A 5,005-nucleotide genomic window follows, 5' to 3' on the forward strand; every position below is an offset into this window, starting at 1 on the left:
TTGTACACTACTTATAACATCTGAAACTTCTGAAATTTCTATAAGCTGACAATCATCATCTAGTGAATTCATATCACTATACAAAATGAAATAGTCTAGATCAGTATGTACAGCACGTATGGGGTGATTAATGGGTTTTTCTTTGCTACTAATCATAAATTTCATCTTCTTCTCCAGATAGAGTTTTCTAAGCTGCCCAAATACTGGAATAGTAGCATATGAAAAATCAAGTTGTAAGGTTTCTTTCAGCTTTCCCCCCAGGACCGTGAGAGAAACATACCAAATCGAGGAGGGATATCAGGGACCACTACATCCATTAACACAATCTTGGCTGGAATTCAGTCCAAGGACACTACTAACTCTTTGATAAGGCCAAGACATTTCACTCTTCTCGAATCAAATGAGTAGAGGTCATGATAAGGTCAAGCAATACTCAGTCCTACTTTTTCCATGATAACTTTTGGCATAAGGTTATGTGTGGCACCAGAGTCTAACATTGTGTTATGGAGGATGAAATCATGAATTTTGAGACTAAGATAGAAAGGTTGGATTTCAATATCTTCAGGACTTCCCTCTAAGGCTAGACCAAACAGAATTGCAGGCTCATCATCGGCAACATTAACTGTGTCTGACATCTGGTCTACCTTCAACATTTTAGCAATCTGAAACATGTACTTATCATTCTTTACTAATTTAATTAGAGGAATTGAAACTTTCAATTTGGAAATTTCATTCTCTAAACTAAATAAATTTGATTGCTTGTCTACCTCTTTTGTAGTGATGTCCTTCTTTTCAATTTTCCCTTTAGCTTGAGACTCATTCTTATGACTTTCACTTTGAATCTCCTTATCCTTCCTCACATTTCTAGTAGAGGATTCATTGGTTTTATCCCAACTCAATATGACAATATCCTTTTCTTTATTTTGATTTGCAGGGGTTGTTTCTTTGCTTTGTGTATCTTTATGTGCATTCTACCTTTTTAGATTCAATGTGACAGGTACATTTCTGTTTCTCAAATTGTACTGCTTTTGCAAATGGTTGAGCGCATTCTAATATCCTCTTTGGTATTCTTCGGTTTTCACTGCCCATAGATCATCACTTGCAAGTACAAGATGTTGATCACTTGGTATAAAAGACTCCTGAGAAAATTGATCTTCCTCAGTCAGAAAAGTAGGCAGCTCATCTTCTTCAAAGAAATGATTTGCTTCTACAATTTCCTCTTCATCTTCTTCCTGCCCTTCAATGTAATTTTTTTGAAATGGAGTTCTTACTTGTCCTTGAGGATCCTGATTTCGCTGCTCTTTTTGTTTATTTCTGAATTGTTGTTGTTGTTGCCCTTAGTAATTTGGATTCCTTACTGAAGGCTCTACTTGCCGATCTATTATAGACATTCTATCCATCATTCTTTCCATGGTTTTGATCAAAGTATCAAGCTTTACATCAGAAGATGAAGAGGGCTCTTCTTTAAAGACAACTTTCTTTTCAGGTCTCTCAGGCTTTGTTTTAGATTTCTTGATGAGCATATTAGCTTTGACACTTACTGCATTTCGCTGCATTTCTTCTAGAGTTGCAGGATCTCTCTCCCTAAGATGATATGCCATGTTTGGGTCGAAGGCATCAGGATAGTGGAGAAGTGCTAAACCAGGTGGAGGTTTCATATCGTCAGGAATGGAATTATACACCATATTGAACCTTGTTGTGAATTCTTGGACTGTCTCATTTTGGTTTCTTTTCATGGAATTGTACTCAGCCAAAATCTGCAGTGGATTTTTCTTTTCTTTCCATCGTGCTAAGAACAAATCTATTAACCTCTGAGAGTTATTGATAGAATTAGTAGCCAAAATGCGAAACCATTTCCTGACATCTCCAGAAAAAACTCTAAGCTATGATTCTCATCTTAGCATCTTCTTCATCAATCTCTTCAAGATCAATAAAACCTATCAATTTGCCAACATGTTGCTGGGTTGTGATTTTTGAACTTCCATCAAACAGAGGGAATCTTTGGCCATAATTTTGAGGTAGAGCAACAAGCTGAGCAAGTAAGATTAGAGGAGTGAACCAAGCCATGACTGTTGGAAGATGTAGTAGATGTACTACAATGGGCTGTGTAGGTAAAGATGATGACACTAATGGAGGTGGTGTAAAAATAGATGAAGTAGCTAATGTATTTGGAGGTGCATTAGAAGATGAAGTAGCAATTAGGTTTTCAAGCTGATATTGGATGTAAGATTTTTCAATGGTGATTTGAAGTTGGCTAGCCAGACTCTGGACCTTATCAAAGTTTAACCACAGTTCATGATCAGCTTTAGAAAAGAGGGATTTTGAAGGAATGAGTTGATAATAAAATTGAAAGGTTCAATTGCCACTTCAGAAAGGAAAGACTCAGATTTTAACTTGAAAAGAGATAGCTCAAACTAAATATCAAAAGAAACAATAGTGAATAAATTTTCAGGCAATGAAGTAGTCCTTTCTAATTTTCGAGTTGTACTTTTAGATATAGGTAACTTGAGTTTTCTAAGTAGTTTTTTTGGGTCATCAACAATAGAAGGTGGATTTGGGTCATGATTTGACCTAGTATGTCTTTAGGAGCCAGAATTTTCACACCTCAAACTTGACAAAATTTCTTAAATCAGCCCATCTTTAGATATTGGATGTTGTCACCTACAGAACCAATCTTCTTGAATGCTCTAATAGAACAAATCCCAAGAATGATATACCAATCGTTTCCCCGGAAATGGTGCCCAAATATTATCCTCTAAAATGTCCCAAGATGAGGAGGAGATCGAAAGAGGTAACTTTAAACCACTTGCAATTCAGCAGTTATCCCTACTAAACCAAAGAGGGACCTCTCTAAGGTTTTCATAGTCAATGGTTGGAAGAGAAATGGATTTTAGGCTAGATGAAATAGTTTTAGATGAGTTTTTAAAAATTTAGGGTTTTTTTGGTTGCTGGACTAGGGATGAGAAAAAGCAATTAGGTGAAGGTCTCAAAAGTTTGCTGTAGAATGCATAAAGAGGAGCAAGATAGCAGTGTCTTGTGATGGATTTAAGAGTTTGTTCAATGTAGTGTAGGGTTTGAAGATCTTAGAAGGTCATAATGAGCATGTTACCATGAATTCATTAATCTAGAAGAAGAAATATACGGACATGATTTTCCACATAAATAAAGCTTTGAATATAAAGAATTATGCCTATATAATTGTAAGGAAAATCATTAAGGAAAAGAAAAAAATGTTAAGAAATATGGATTCATTCATAAGAAACTAACATAGAAAGAAAACAACATCACACACTCACTACACATGTATTCCTGAAAAATAGTTGCAACTGCTCCTTTGATTAATTGTGTGAAATTATAAGATACAAGTTCTCTCCTATGAAGTCCAGCCCTTCTCTCTGAATGAGAAATGATACATATAGAATCAAACAAATGGCTTCCCCACATTTAGGCGTTGAATCCCTAAGTGGTGGAACATTTTCTAAGAATATCTCAACCAACAAGTGAGAGTGGGAAGGTAAAAAACAAACTCTTCTCTTAGACTTTGATTTGCGTTTTGCTTCATTTATGAGGCCTAATTAACCATAAAAACAACCTATCATGCATTTTTATTCATGATTACATCATATAGACTTTGAACTACTAAAGTTACATCATTAAGTTTACCTTTGACCAAGTCAAACTAGAAAACTGAGAAATTACATAGTGGAAATTTTAAATGAAAATTTAGGAAATTGCAGAAGCGTAGAGCTAAATTTGAGGCCACTTTTAGGTGCCTTTCTAAAGTCAAATTTGAAATATGAGAGAACATTAAACTATCCTTGTCTGTCTAGTTTCCATAAAATCTTGAATTTTTTAAAATGGCCGATGGGAAGGCCTTCAAAACTTGATTCTCCCAAGGTGTCTCCAAAAGCACACCGCCTATCAAAAAGAGGGGGAGAATGTTGATTTTTGACCCCTTCTTTTTCTCATTTTTCTCAAAATATGAGCCCTTTCTGAGAAATCTGATGAAATGGGTTTTGATAGGAGGCCACCAGATTTCCAAAAATGTAAGCCACTTGTCATTTGGAGCCCTGAGTAAAAATCACAGCACCAAGTGCAATTTCTGAGTTTTGCACCAAAATTCACCAAAAACCAAAAATGCTTAGAAAACTCCCAAAATTGGTCCAGAAGTGAAAAATGAGGTATTTTATTCTCTCATGGATGCTTCAGAAAGAATCTCCAAGTATCCCTATCATTTTTGTCTTTTAGGGTTTCCTTTAGCTTGTTTTTCATTTGCTTAAGCTTGTTTTTGCAAATCATGTTTCTGGTTTGGTAGTGGTTGGCCATGTGCCTCAATAGTTTGTTGTCTCTGTTAGCCTTGTCAAGAAGATGATCTAGATGGCCATTGACCTTACCTAACCAATATTGTATGTCTTCACTAATCTCCAAAGCAATTATGTCTTCAATGTCCAAGTCTTCATCAAGTAGGTTTTGTTCTTTTTCTTTCTTCAATGCCCTTTTGAGACCCTTTGTTCTTGGCTTCTTCTTTCCAACTTGATTTTCCTGTTTATCATGTCCATAATTCTCTAACACTACTTTACCTTAGTCTCCTTACTACAACATCTTGGATTTCTCTTTCTCCATGATTAGTTGTTCGGCCTTGAGCTGACTGTTTTCTTGCTAAAGAAAGGAAATGATGAATCTATCCCTCATGAGCTCTCTAATTTGGGAATCCTTCTCCTTGATAACTTCTTGTAGGTTTGAAGGTTCGTCTGCTGCTTCCAAGTCAACTAGCTCAAAATCATGCTCAATTAGCTCCTCATCCTGTAAATGCGATCCCCGTTGTGCTGATGTAGAAGGCTTGGACCTTTTCTCTGCTTGAGAAGTAAACACAAGCCTTTTTCCTCTCTGATATATTTTAGTCACCTCGGGTCTAGGTTCCTTGGGAAATTCCTTTGATTTTCTTGATGACCCTACCTCCATATGATGGGTTGATGTGTCTTGATGATGACTTGATGAAGTAGTT

This window comes from Pinus tabuliformis, chromosome 3_2, assembly GCF_031772625.1.
Source record: "Pinus tabuliformis cultivar Carrire ecotype Pingquan chromosome 3_2, CPIR1, whole genome shotgun sequence".
NCBI classification, from domain to species: Eukaryota; Viridiplantae; Streptophyta; class Pinopsida; order Pinales; family Pinaceae; genus Pinus; species Pinus tabuliformis.